We start from the raw sequence: 15,858 nt of genomic DNA on the forward strand, positions 1-15,858 counted from the left end.
GGGATACAATGTACAAAAAAGACTGAATATTGGTCTTGCTCTCAATTAACAATGGGATGGCAACTCTTCTTAACACACTGAATATAAATCCAATTTATCATCTCTGTTTCAGACTCTTAAGTTATTTAGGTTTTACTGTACTGAATGCATTAAGGCCTCTACAGCACGCGCGCACACACATACACACACACACATACACACTCGGCAAAAGTAGATCTTTCTGGAAGACACAGAGGACCTATGGGTGGGTGAGGACACCTGTGTGAGGGCAGTGTTTTGGTTCTTCAGTGTTTTTACCACTACTGATACAGAAAATAAAAATAGACATAAGGAAATTTTTGAACTATCAATCATAGGCTTCTAAATCCTGACTATTTTATTTTAAAATCAAGACAGAGAAATTTCAACAGTGTGTAGTACTTCTAAGTTATAAGATCATCCTTCTAGATGTGATATGTTCAAAACTATAAGTCCGCCATTGATTCTACAGTCTTGTGTCCTCTCTTAGCACAGAGATATATCTCCAAATTAGGAGACTGTCTGAGACATCACTTTTTCAACATAATGCATGGCCTGTCAACCCAGCTGGGGTTTAGACCTGCATAAGGAAGGTGAATTAAGCATTGAGTGAATTGTCTTATTTGCAGACCACAAGTCTGATAAGGATGGGTGATCTTAAAGAATCATTAAACACATCAAATGCCTTTCAAATCTAGGTTACTGACTTGTGTCTGTTTTACTTAATCAGGCTTCTAAATGCCCATCAATGATTGGTTTTAATAATTACATTGATGGCTTTTGCCCATTTCCTTCTATATTAGAAAAATTGGCATTCTCAAGAAAAAAACTACACGTTAAGTGACTTAAGCATAGATTGTGAAAAACTACAACTTTTAATACACTTCATGTGATCTCGGGGGGGAAATGCTTTAAAGTTTCACTTATTTATAGGCCCATGCATTAATTGATGCAGTGAATATCAAAAATTCTCTCCTGAGGAGACCTGGGGAAACATACCTATGGTTTAGTAAGGGGGAGGGGGTGATAGAAAATGGAAAACTGAAGTCTGGAGGGAATCACAGGCCAGTGTCCCACCCCTGGAGCACACACTCACACACATTCACATTCACACACTCTCACACACTCATACACAGTAATTTGGGTTGTACAGGAAAATCCCATGGTAATTAAACAGTAAGCACCTCCTCTGGTTGCCTACTGTATATAGGATGAACTATTCATTTTTTCTGGGTGGAAAATCTGAGCTACTTCATGTGTTTGAATCATCAGTATGTCTGGATTTCTGGATTTGAGCTTCTCAGTCTCTCCAGGCTATCAGTATTTCAAGAGTGTTTCTTAAATATGGGCTGATCATTGGGTCTTGAGTGGGCAGTAGCTCTCAAATGGACACTTTATCTGAAGCAGTGTGAACGTTTGGCTCTCAGCATACAAGCAGTGTTCTCTCATTATGAAAACTCAGTCTCATCCCAAACTCCCTTAGCAGATACTAGATCTTTGCTCGATTCACATCTCCCCCTTCCCCTGCTGTCTCCAACCACCAAGAGATAAGCCACAATATAGAGTGGAAAGATCTTTGTCTACCTCGTGGCCTGTCTTTATTTTCTTCCTCACAAACCTGTCCTAATACCCCCCCTTTCCACTCCTTACCTTTGTCAGTAAGGCCTGGGAGAAGGTCCTATGCTTCGCAGTTTAAAAACCAACGTGATGGACAAATACTGTCACTTATAAGTAGAATCTAAAAAATACAACAAACTAGTGAATATAACAAAAAAAGAAGCAGACTTACAGATATAGAGAACAACTAGTGGTTACCAGTGGTGAGGGGGGAATACAGGGGTGGGTGAGTGAGAGGCACAAGCTCTCACTTGTGAGCACAAGCTCACACTTGGGTGTGAGATAGGCTCAAGTGTGTATGGTACAACATGGGGAATAGAGCCAGTATTTTGTAATAACTGTAAATGGAAAGTAACCTTTAAAAATTGTATAAAAATATTTTTTAATTAAAAAATAAAAAGTAAGATCATTAATTAAAAAAAAAAAGAAACAACTAGAATACAAACTTGAAATCCAGAGTCAGATATGTAGGATTTGGAGTTTCTCTTTCATCCTTACTAGCAGTCCTTGGGCAAGTCACTTCAACTCTCTAAGTCTTAGTTCGCACCTTTAAAATGATGATAAAAATACCCACCTCAGGTTTATTGTGAGTTATGTGACATGACGTCTGACTTAAATTCCTTAGGAGAGAGCCGGAAATAGGCAAAGCACATAATAAAAGGTAGCTGGTATCATTTTTAATGTGCTAAATTTATATTATTACTATTAGTTGCTTAAATATTAATTAACTGAATTAATCAGGTACAAATAAAGCCTACCAGAGCTTTTAAAAATCAGTGAAAATTAGATGTGGCTAAAAGTACAAGCATGATGTAAAAACACATTCAGTTGGAAACTCTAAGAACTATACCTAAGCATTTTGCAAGTGGATTAGTAGTAGTCAGCTTCCTTGAGCTGTTCCTCTATTTCAAGTTTATTCTATTGCAGCAATGTAACTGAGATTTTGAACTTTACAACTCATAGAAATTAAAATATGCAATGCTCAATATTGCATACTATTACATAAAAATTATAGTCATGATGACATTTGCCATATTGAAAATCCAATATTATATATATAGTTAATTGAATTTATTGGATTATTTTTTAGATCTTACTTTGTATATATAATAAACATTTATAAATCAAAAAACCCAACTTTTTGATGTATAATTTAAGTTTTAGTAAATAACACAGTGTTTATTTTGTGTAAAATTGAACCACATTTAGTATTTAGCAAACAATATAATTGTTCATGTTTTTACAATTATTATTGAAAAACATGGGCCCAAATTATCCGTGTGCTATACACCAGTAAAAGTGAAGGACAGTTTCACAAATACATTAAACCAAATGCAAAATGTGTCTTTCCGGATTTTGCTACAGCTAATTAGAAACACCGTATGTCCGAAGAGTCATTCAGCGATCAAGGAGAAGCTTTAGTTTTAGATGCCAAACTAGCTTAAATTTACGAATGTCTGGCCAAGCTAGCTGGATATTTAGAAAAGCAGCAGAGCGATAATTTCACTGCTGTCTTTACGAATGTCTTGCTTAAATTGGGTATTGATGGGTTCAGTCCCCATTTCTAAATGGAAAAAGAAATCTTTGCTCAGAGCAATTAAAAGTACTGAAGGGATGATAAATAATGAGGTGTCCATGAGAGAGGAAAGCAGGCCCGCCAACTAACCCTGCTCCACAAGAGCAGCCCTAACCGGAAGGTGTGATCATGGTAACAATGACAGTCCCTGAGGACTGAACTGCATACCAGCTTGTACCACCATTTAGGCGTTTTGTCACTGTTGATGTCTTGTGCAACACCATTTTCGGGAAAACTGTGTAGATCACCACAGGAGTTCAACACATTTTTCAACTGTTTGTTTTTATGTTATTATCTTTTAAACTCCTCCTTTTCCTTTTGAATTGGTGAAGTAGTTTAATGGTATTTAAGCAATTCTGGTTTTATGCAGTGTTTCCAGTTTCCCTGTAGTGCAGGAGTACGTCTGGTTACCAATTTCAGAAAACAGATGTGACCTGGTTTCCCTATAGGGATGCAGGAATGAATAATGTGACGATCAGGAGCCCTTGACGCTTCAATCCACACAGCCAAACAAACCGGGATACACTTTCTGCAACGTTGGTCCACGAGGACTGGCTTTTTGTCACCCTCCTACATCCCTTCTAGGAGAACATTACGGTGCTCTCCCATTTGTCTTCTCAACTCCTTGCAAACACATTACAGACCTGCAAGTTGAGTCAACCCACATGCAGTAGCAGCTCAATCCCAAGCTCTGTTAGTCACAGAAAAACTATCTCCAAGTTTTGTGATGTTATTGGCGTAGTGTTCCTAAAGCAGAGCAACAGTGGTATACATTTTTGTATGCCCTTGAAGAACTTCATCTAGGTGCTCTGCACAAACCCATCTCTCTTAAGTTTGCCGTAAGTGGTTTGGTCGTCTGGATGTTATCCATTCTCTTGACAACTGCAGTATAGCACAGTTGAGTTTTTAATACCAAACCTTTCCCTAGGAAAAAACTGAGTATATTCCAGTTTATTAGTTTTTGAGGATATTGCCCTCGTAACTCTTTCAGTATTAAACAGGATGTATAAGTCACTTGGTTGTCATTTGTTGAGTAAATGAACATAATACTTGTAATGTGAACTAGATTATCTATAAACTCATTGGAGCCTTGGACACTGGCTAACATAACCTGGTTCTAACTCAGCATTATATCTGGTTATTATCTCTTATCAGATAAACTCATTGGAGCCTTGGACACTGGCTAACATAACCTGGTTCTAACTCAGCATTATATCTGGTTATTATCTCTTATCAGATAAGAGCATTCTCCAAGGTTCTCTAATGGTCTCTGGTTGACCAATGGCAATCCAGGATATGAACCTAGTTAGAAAAATATGGAGGGAAGAGATATGGGGATATATGTATATGTATAGCTGATTCACTTTGTTATAAAGCAGAAACACACCATTGTAAAGCAATTATACTCCAATAAAGATTTTAGACTATATATATATATATATGTATATATATATATAAAGTCTCCCACCTAGAGGGGTGGGATAGGGAGGGTGGGAGGGAGACGCAAGAAGGAGGAGATATGGGGATATATGTATATGTATAGCTGATTCACCTTGTTATAAAGCAGAAACTAACACACCATTGTAGAGCAATTATACTCCAATAAAGATGTTAAAAAACTTTTAAAAATTGAAAAAAATACAAAGAAAACTGTGAAGTGTCTTAGGGAACAAAAAGTAGCTGAGGAGCATGGCAGCTGGAATCATTACAAAACACATTTGAATTTATGAGAAAATTTCCATAGAGGCTGGATAGACGGGCAACTCCCGTCCTCTTCATACCAGGCCTGAATGTCACCTGTTTGTATCATGAATAACAGGTTACCTTGGGGTTTCTTAGATTAGTAAATCTTAGAGTATTCTCTTAGGTAAATTTATTTTCTTGATTACTTTTAAATTCTTAGAATAGAACCAAGGTGATTAGTAAATATCTGTGTTGAATATTACCAACAATAGAGATACCATTCACAATACACAGACTGCCTGGTAGAACCTGCAGGCGCCGTTATCTATAAAGCACACTGTCAAGATGCTTATAGTCTCATAGAAGACAATTAAATGGAAACAGACACATCCAACAATTTATCAAAACTACTATTATTTTATTTAAATCTGCTACACTAATATTTTATCAAGAGATTGCTATATGGCAGGCACTCAGTGTTTTACATGTGTAAACTCAATGAAACTTCTCATCAACCTAGGAAATGTGCAATAGCATTTTCTAATTTGCAAAAGAGGAAACTGAGACACAAAGAAGTTAAGTAACTTAACTTGCTCTGTTTCCCCCAGCTAGTGTGTGGTAGATCATCTGACACTCTAATAAGAGTACAGCTTGTCCTCTTAGAGATTGGTTTATGATGTGCTGGGTGCAGCAAATAGGTCATCTGGGGATGCTTTCCAGGAGGTGACATTTCAGGAGAATTCTAAAGGTATTCAGCAAAATGTTCTACCCCCTCTCCTTACAGTCTATCACTGTAAAATATCTAAGTAAGCATGTCCTCTCTTTCATATCCCACACCCAAATTCACCATATCTTTATATCTAAGATTTCCAGTCTTTTAAGGCTGTTTTTGCTGGCTTACAACATGATCCCATTCCTGGATTCAAAAGTCAGAACTTGACACGAAGATGATCATTTTAGGAATTTTAGAATCTAATGTAATCTCATCACCTGCGAAGATTTGCTTCAATTTAAGCTAGTAGTTGCCCCTTATGTCAGAGTAGGAAAATTATGTTTTTATACAAATTTTCCATGTGGATCAGATTAAATGTAACTCTGAAAGACAACCTGACACCCTCATATCACATGACACCAGCATGATGATTCCTAACCTAGGGAAGAAAAAAAAGGATTTTCCCACTCATAATTGAGCAATAGAGACTTCTTTAAAAGTCTAGTGCTAAAATAATCAAACTCGAGGTTTTTAGCTTTATTAATGCACTTTATTTTCTAATAACAACCTGATTAGCGTCCAGAGTAACTATTTAACAAAATGCTGCATTTAGAAGAAATTGACCAGCTTCCAGCAATGTTCCAATATTTCCTTTCATAGGCAATTTGCTTGAGGACTCAAAGTACGGGTTCTGTTAAACTTGTAAAATGTTATTTTGCACTGTATAACCTCATATATGTTCTATAATATAGCTATAGATCAAAAATGTGGAATATGTATTCACTAAATAACTATAATTCAACATGTAATAGCCATGCTGAATTTTCTTATCTCTAACATGGAAATACTTATGTTTATGTCAACTGTTATTCAAGGGAGGAAAAGTAACAAAAAAATTAAAATTGCAGGATAGTGATAGAAAAGTGATTAAAAGTCATATTAGGATGCTTAAGAAGTCAAAATAATTTTGGTCTTTCTCATCTATAAAAGAAGAATTTATATAAGAAATTTAAACATTTCAGGATTGGTTTCATTACACAATTATAGATATATTTATGTAGTGCTATACAAAAACTTGTTTTTCAACTAATAGAGAATATACATTACATTTAAACAAAACAATTAATTGAATTTTAACCATCCTCTGGTTATTAGATTCCTCCTGAAGATACAGAATGAAGAATTTTATTTCTCTGTACACATCACTGTTGACTTTTTAGAATGTATCTTCTAAGAGAATGATCTTCCCAAAGTAACATTAAGAAATCATAGTACCACTCTACAGAACCAGGATAAAAAACCCCCATACTCCAAATTTGGTTCCTACGGTGAGACTGATGACCCTGCATACTCACCAAGAGTGTATGAAAAGCTTTATTACTCACATAATGTGGCTTTCTGAGTAGCAAACAGTGGCTCTCCAACAGGTGCAAAAACAGAAAGGAGAAAAAATGGAAAAGAGACTGGCTTAGGGCTTTTATGGTGGCTAGGGGGTACGCAGCGGGGACGATTCCCACTTCTGAGCAGTGGTGTTAATCTCTCACTGGCACTACAGGGAGATTACCCTGACATTTTAATCAGCTTGCTCAGATTGAAATGGACCAGGACCCTATGGTCCTTGCTGCCCATGTCCTCGACCTGCCTTTTGTCTGTAGAAAAACTTTAGCCAAAGAATACGTTTAATCAGAGAAGTCAGTAAACGCAGAAGCAAAGGGAAACAGTCAAATAGGGCAAATAATAATAGTTGCGTCATTAAACAAAATCTAGGACCTTTAATTCCTCCTCAAGGGCTATAGATAATATTCTGAGCCGTATCTGTGAGCTGTCTTGTAGATACCGAAAACCCTGCCGGGAGGAAGAAGTTAACTACATGATGACCAGACTGTAGCCATCACATAGGCTGCCACAATTCCAAGAACTGGCCTCAAAGGAATGGGAACAAACTGACCCTGGAACTGAAGACTAACTGTATTTAAAACAATCAGGATAACACTAATCAGATCACTGCATGACCAATTTCAAGATGACAGTCAGAGCTGAATGTGCTGTTTCTGCATGTAGCCCCTTCCCTCCATCTGTACGCCTCTGAGACTCCCCTTTCAAAGCTCTTGCCCACTGATTGTCGGTGGGAGGAGTAGGCCTTTGGACACTAGCTCACCTCTCCTTCAGTTGCTGGCCTCTGTAACAAAGCAGACTTTCCTTTCTGCCAACCTTGCCTCTTGAGTACTGGCTTTCGAGGGGTGGGCAGCTGGACCCCACTTTTGGTAACAAGATGATGGGCCAAGGGGGAAGAAGAAAAGGTGAGGCTTGGAAGCTATCAGCATTCAAACATCAAAAAAATGGAGTTAGATTCTTTACTACACAAATGCAAATCACTCTTGAAGTGAGGCAGTAGGAGCTAGAGGACATGGTGTCAGTCGGGGCAGATCACGGAGGCCCTTGGAGGCCATAGGAAGAGTCTGAAGTTATCCACAACTGGAATAAGAAGATATAAAATAGCTTTAAGCACAGAAATGATATACAGGCGTACCTCATTTTATTGTGCTTCACTTTCTTGTGCCCCACAGATTCTGCAGCTTTGACAAACTGAATTTTGCGGCAACCCTGCGTTGAGCAAGCCTATCGGCAGCATTTTTCCAACATTTGCTCATATCATGTCTGTGTCATAGTATTAGTATTTCTCACAATAATTCAAACTTTTTCATATCATTGTATTTCTGATGGCCATCTGTGATCAGTGATCTCTGCTGTTACTACTAGAACTCACTGAAGGCTCAGATGATGGTTAGCATTTTCCAGCAATAAAATATATTTAATTAAAGTGTGACTATTGCACACTTAACACACTACAGTATAATGTAAACATAACTTTTATATGCACTGGGAGACCAAAGAAATTCACGTGACTGACTTTATTGCGGTAGTCTGGAACTGAACAGGCGGTATCTCTGCCTGTAATGCGATTTACATTTAGGCTGCTGGGTACGGAACGGACCCTACAGAGGCCATGGGGAAATCAGGGAGGCAGTTAGGACTGCCATGGTCCAGACAAGAGGACACAGTGGCTTGCACCCGAGAGGTGACACCAGAGGCAGGGAGAAAACTAGCAATACATTTATAGTTAGAACCTAGCAAATTCATGAGAGGATAGAGGTGGAGGTGAGGTTAAGAGTGGAACTGAAAGAACCTTCCACTTTTGACTATAGCAACCATGCTGATGGTTATACAATTTATGGAGATGAAGCTTTCAGAGGAGTAAGTGTTCTGTGAACAAATAAAGGATTTTGCTCAAAGACTTGTTAAAATATGAAGGGGAAGGAAATATTTGTACACAGAGAGATTCTCTAAATGCCACTGCTGACATGTATGCATATATTAGGAACCAAATGTGTAAATTTGCAAATTATGTAAGGGAGTTCTGAGGTATATTAAACTGTTGATTTCTTCATAAGTGTAATACAATTCATTGTTTCATGGTAGTCCCCGCAAATTTCTCATCTCTAAAAATGAAAGAATTTGGTTCATTGTTTCTAAAGCAGTTTTCTACTCAAATCAGATGTCACTCTGATTGCAGGTGTGTAAATAATGATTGAAGCATGATCTTAAAAATATGTGTGTTGGACATATATACACTACCAAATGTAAAATAGATAGCTAGAGGGAAGAAGCCGCATAGCACAGGGACATCAGCTCGGTGCTTTGTGACCACCTAGAGGGGTGGGATAGGGAGGGTGGGAGGGATATGCAAGAAGGAGGAGATATGGGGATGTATGTATATGTATAGCTGATTCACTTTGTTATAAAGCAGAAACTAACACACTATTGTAAAGCAATTATACTCCAGTAAAGGTGTTAAATAAATAAATAAATTAAAATATGTGTGTTGCCAAGTTAGAAGGGGAAGTTCGTGTTTGAGGACGATGAATGAGTCCAAAACTCTTCCCTGAGTCTTGATTATTTAGGCCTTTGATGTTCCTGCATTGTCAGCTAAGAAGAAATTCTTGTTTTTTACAAACAGTCCTCTAATGATAACAAATGGTCAAATTCAACTAGGCAAAACCCCTGTTTTCAGAGAATTCTTTCTGGAGATTGATGACACAGCAGCTCCTTTATGCCCACCCATTCTACAAAAGATATAACAACATGTAGAATGATGAGTTAAAATGAACAGGAAAGCCATGTCTTAAATTCCTTTTCATTTAGTTTATTCACTTTCCAAAGGTCAGGACATTCTATGTTGCATTGTAGCTGGTTGGACTGCCTCATTTACAAGGAAATCAGAAGGATATTACTGAAGACTTCAGAAGTCAAATAGCTTGACCTTAAATCATGGTGATGACCTCCAAACCAGTTTGTCTGGAAAGTTGCATGAATAATAAATAAAACTGTATCACCAGAGGTCTACACAGGTGCTGTGTAAGCCAAAGAATGTAACAACACAGCAAAGCCTGAGTCTGAAAGTTAATAAATCAAGAACTGGTCTATGTAGTAAAACTGCAACAGTAGCGTGGATGGTTGATAGCCATCATGGCTACATTGAATGAAATCAGAAAAAAAAAAAAAGAAAAAAAGCAACAACTGTGCTCCATCGTTTTATTCCTTTAAAATCTAATAAAAGCAGAAATACAAGTGTTTACCGTTCCTTTAGCAAAATAGACTTTTCAAAAGATGAATGTATACACCTGTGTTAGACAGAGAACATATATCATGTCAGCAAGCACTAGATTTCTCTCATGGTTAGAAGTTATGTGATTTAAATTTTACTCTCTAAATGCAGTAGTTACAGTACGTGAATCATTTTTCTGCCAAATATAGAGGAATAGAGGTTGTTTTATTGATGCATTCATTTAGTAAGCCCATGGTACCTCATTAACTAAAAGAGTCATATAAACCTGCAACAATTTGCAGACTATTATATCAGACTCATTAGGGGTTAAGTAAAAGTACTGCAAACCAATTCATGAGGATTGCTGGAAGGTAATCAGGTAAGGAAGGATCAGTGGCGTAATGCTATCAAACAATGCATTTATGTATCATTGATATTTGTCTGTGTGCTTCTTCTCACATCATGATTCATTGATAATCTGTTGTAACTGATCGAGATTTTGAACTGAGAATAGAAATTCTCATAAATTAAAAAATGCAAATCAAAATATACTGCTGTACAAATATAAGTAAACAAAATGTTATTTAAAATCTTATATTTTAAGAAATCATATTAAAATACTAGTAACATATCTGTAAGAAATGTTCTGACATCTTTTAAAATCCATTATATTTTTGTAATAGGGAAGAACAAATCTGATTCCATATTTTACTTTAGTCTTTGTATTCTATCACTTTTGCTACAGGTTAAGAATGTTGCCTACAGCCTGAAACATACAGGATAGCCCATTCTCAAGGCTCTGACCTTTAAGGGTATAACATTTTCCCATTCATATAGAGATGAAAAGTTGCAGAACCGAGAATAACATTTGTCTTGTTGGAGATTTACAGGAACATAGTGACCTGACCTTCGTGGACAGTTGCTAGAACGAAGGATTCCAACACCAAGAAGTTTGCAACAAATAACCACACCCCTCCCTCACCTCGCCTTTTAAAAGTGCTTTGCTGAAACCCTTCAGAGAGTTCAGTGTTTTGGGGGGCAAGAGCCACCCGTTCTCCTTACTTGGCCCTGCAATAAACCTTTCTCTGCTCCAAACTCCGACATATTGGTTTGTTTTGGCCTCACTGTGTGAAGGGTGCATGAACTTGCATTCAGTAACTTTTTTTTTTTTTTTTTGCGGTACGCGGGCCTCTCACCGCCGGGGCCCTTCCCGCCGCGGAGCACAGGCTACAGACGCGCAGGCTCAGTGGCCACGGCTCAAGAGCCCAGCTGCTCCGCAGCATGTGGGATCCTCCCAGACCGGGGCACGAACCCGTGTCCCCTGCATCGGCAGGCGGACTCTCAACCATTGCGCCACCAGTACATTTTTTATTTTATCTTAAAAGCTGCTATTATATCTATATGCACTAAAATATTAAGATACAATCTCTGTAGCCAGAATTGCAGTTATGGCTGTGTGACTCTCAGTAAATTATTTAACCGCTCTGTGATCCAGTTACCTCTTCTGTAAAATGAAGTCTAATAATGATACCTACCTCCTGAGATTGTTGGATTTAATAAATGAACATAAGTAAAACTTTTTAAATAGTGGGTGTCACTTTGTCAGCAATGATAAAATATTAGCTATTTTTATTATATCCAATAAAGGTTTTTCACCTTTGGTGTGACATGGACACATTTGGAAGTTTAGTGAAATGTTTGTCATAATAATGTTTTTTTAAGTACTCCAAAAAGTAAATAATACTATAAAGGATATCATTATATTGAAATATACTTTTTTTTTTTTTTTGGTGATTGACAATGTCTGGGCCAGACCCTCCCCGAATTTTTTTTTAACATCTTTATTAGAGTATAATTGCTTTACAATGGTGTGCTAGTTTCTGCTTTATAACAGAGTGAATCAGCTATATGTATACATATATCCCCATATCTCCTCCCTCTTGCATCTCCCTCCCATCCTCCCTACCCCACCCCTCTAGGTGGTCACAAAGCACCGAGCTTATCTCCCTGTGTTGAAATATACTTCTATCCACAATCTCCTAGGGATCAGAGAACAGAAGTTAAGACCCGAGCTTTATGATGTCGAATAGGTCCTGCTGTTACTCATCCCTTTAGTTGGTTTGTTTTTCCTATAATTCACTCTCCATTCGTGCAGTATCATTGGATAATTGATTGCATTTCGTGTGCAATTTCATTGTTCACCCAGAAAGACAAGTAAGAATTTTTTATTCATTTATACTAATTCTATTCTGAAAATGTAGATTATATAACACATATATGTATGTATGTTTCCAAGCATATATAAGATAAATCTACATTACATTAATTCTCCAAAATAGACTATTTTTAAGTCAGATGTAGAGCCATTGGACAAATTTAAATTTCAACAACATTTTAAAATAATCAAATAAGGGGCTGAGTGATAATGCACAAAACCTCTGGAACAAATCTTTAAATGAATAGTAACATTACATATATACCAAGAAAAAGGGCTTTTTCAAAAATACCAAATAAAGAAAGAGAACTGTTTATACAAGTACTATGCAAATTGGATAAAAGTGTCCTAAATTTCTATAACTGGATATAGCAAAGGACACTTATAAAGAAGCCAGTAGTAGGTCAGATACAGAGTGGAAGGAAATAAAATTTGCAAACATATGAGGTTTATGAAGCTTTTTAAAAGAAAACTAATCTTACGGACCTTGCACCAATAAGCACTGAAAACTCCAGTCAATATTTTCTGCACATTCCACTATAAAACAGGTGCAAATTTAGTCAATACTTACACTTAACCCTTGTGCAATAATTCTGTTAAAAAGTACTTGCAGTGGAATTGTTTTACCCTTATCAATGATAAGACTTATAAAATAAATAATGCAGTACATTTTTAATTTTACAAATAAATGAATTGAAAACAAGTGAGCAATATGGAATAAACTAAGACTTTGAGATCTTTAATACATTAGTCAACATACTTTTAAAATTAGTTGCCAAATAATTATAAACAGGTATTAACATGTTCAAAAAGAGCAGTTATTTAGTAGTTTTAGTGTTGTTTTCTTCATACCAAAGAAGTACTGAAATTATAATCCAAACAATGGGAAAAGCTCAGACGATAGCATTTCATCAATACTAAATGCACTTCCCACTTGAGCAGAAAAATAAGAAAATCACTGGTGTGCACAATAGCTGTGTAATTGATACTAACAGTTATTCAGGGGAAACTTAATGTTAAACACAAGTTCCATTCATTTGTCTCTCATGGTTTGATCTGAAACCAAATAATGTATTATTAAAAAACATAAAATGCATATTTTTTCTTTAGAGTGTTTTTCCCATAAAAGGTGGGAGGAATTCAGCTTCCTCAGATGACTTTTAGCTTCAGCACTTCTTTTCCCTATGCCATTTAATTACTTACCAACAAAAAAAGGAAGTTTATACTTAAGATCCAAATAAGAAGTTTGTGAGCAGATAGATTCTAACTGTAGCCGGTTCCTCTTCAATTATGTTTGAAGCAGTTCAACAGAAATGCCACGGCCTGTAATTTACATAGCGAAGTCAATTTCAAACTCCCTCAAATCACACCGTCCAGGATAAACTGGAGACAGCGGAATGTATCCAAAGTCAAGGGGACCTCAATCTAAATGTCTACTTTCACCCGTAATGCCATATTTCAAATCTTAGGTGGCCGTGATGTGTCCAAACCAGATATCACACGCACACGCACACACACACATATTCATGCACACACGCACTTTTGGAAAGAAATAATTTTACTCTCTCAGGAGGCCTGAGGAGTAAAGGATCTGTTACCTAATGAATGATATAGAATCTTCCATAGAAAAATGTCCATATCAGCGAACAATTTAGCAAATTTATTTATGTACAAACAACTTTGCTTTTAGCTTTAGAGCACTTGTGGTAGGGTCTATGAACCTTCAGTTTTATAGCTACTAGTGGAGATTTACTGTAAGCCTGTTCTAAAACAATACATCTTTGCTTGTCTGACTACGAGCAAATATAATTAAAATCGATCAGTCCCCCAAAGATTAAATACCTAGGGCTGTTTTTCCAAACCCAGCCAACATAAGAATATACAATAATCCAACAAGGTATTAAAAACACAATAAAATAACAAACACACATATATGTACAAACACACACACACACACACACACACATACACATGCTGTAAGTTCACATCTAACTGTATAGAGTTTGCAATCTCCATGGAATTTAACATTAAAAAATAAACAAAGTCTTACCCAATGCTCTGCATTGTCATTACTATTTCTGGGCTATTTCCACATACATGGGACTTAACCATTATAGAAATCTTTTTCAATCAGGTCTTTGGGCTTTCTGCTCTGCATACCAAAGTGTTTTAGGCAGAGATTTTCAAATGGTCTGTCTTTATTTTATCAGTCCAAACAAAAGGTGCTGTCATACTGGTTCTTTTATAGTTGTTTCACATATCTTAAGAAATACATATACTGTTGCTATACCTAATCTTTGGTTTTCTGATCATCATTTTGTATCCTCACTTCCTTTCCATTTAGGAAAGGAAATTTCCTAAATTTCCTTTTATTATTAGTGGGCTGAATACATACCCTGAAGCTAAACTGCCAGGATCCAGAATTCTACCCCTTACCAGCCATGTGAGTATATGGGTAGTGACTTAATTTCCCTGTGCCTTAGTTTATTCATCTCAAATACAGAGATCAGTGGCTAGTGGCTACCATACTGGACAGTGCAGGCCTAGACTTTGTGATGATGGGTATAAAAATGGGTTTTTTATGATGGAAACTTGCATGAAAGACTCTGTCATTGAAACTGCAATGAAAACAATTAAGAAATAAAATAAAATAAAATATAAACTAAAATACAGAGATCAATAATAGCACCCACATTTTGGGGTTGTATTGAGGACTGAATAGGCTAATATACATATAAGAACATTAAAGAGTGTCTGCTTTCCACAAAAAAGTGTGGGATATTATGATTATTCATTCATTCATAAGCTAAGGCACAGAGTAAATGAAGTTTACACAGCTGCAGTTCAGAATATACCAAAATCTTAGCTCTGAGGAATGCTGATTCCCCAAGATGACACGAAATGTTGGAGAAACTGAGCTTATTAGAGCTGTCTCAGAGACTCACAAAGCCCATCCATTTATTAAAGACTCTGAGAGGTTAAGACCAATTTTACTGATGTTCCCCCAAGTGTATTTGATTATATAACCCAGTTTTGTCTCTTTGTTTATAGGACTTGAATACAAAGCTATTAATGTCCTGGAAACAATATTGCTCCAGTGGATCCCAGAAGAGTGAGCACAAGTAGCATTGAAGTAAGACCGGGGTGGCTACAAGAGTTTCCACAATGTGTCTGGGGGCCGCATCAGGGGGCAGCCTCACTCTGGGAAAAGAAGAGTAGCTAAAAGTAAATCATTAGCGTCATAAAGGTCTTCTCTATGGAAAAAAAGGAGTAGAAGATAATATATTATAAAGATAGCAGAGTACTATGGAAACTAGCAAAGAATACAATGGTTTGTTGCTAAGAGAGAGATTAAGAGCTCTGTCTTTAAATTTCATTTGGTCAGATGTTATCAACTCAGACTTGTTGCGGTAATCTACAGATGTCTAAAC

General features: G+C 36.8%; 1 long non-coding RNA gene across 1 annotated transcript in view; it reads left to right on the top strand.

Moving 5' to 3' along the window:
* LOC307186170 overlaps positions 1–15,556 on the top strand; it is a 220,796-nt gene extending 205,240 nt beyond the window's left edge. Inside the window, exons 3-4 of the long non-coding RNA XR_013828261.1 lie at positions 14,772–14,870; positions 15,479–15,556. This is a non-coding gene — a long non-coding RNA (uncharacterized lncRNA). The remainder of the gene's footprint in view (positions 1–14,771; positions 14,871–15,478) is intronic.
* The last annotated feature ends 302 nt before the right edge of the window (positions 15,557–15,858 follow it).

The sequence above is a fragment of the Stenella coeruleoalba genome (assembly GCF_951394435.1).
Source record: "Stenella coeruleoalba genome assembly, chromosome: 4".
NCBI lineage: Eukaryota > Metazoa > Chordata > Mammalia > Artiodactyla > Delphinidae > Stenella > Stenella coeruleoalba.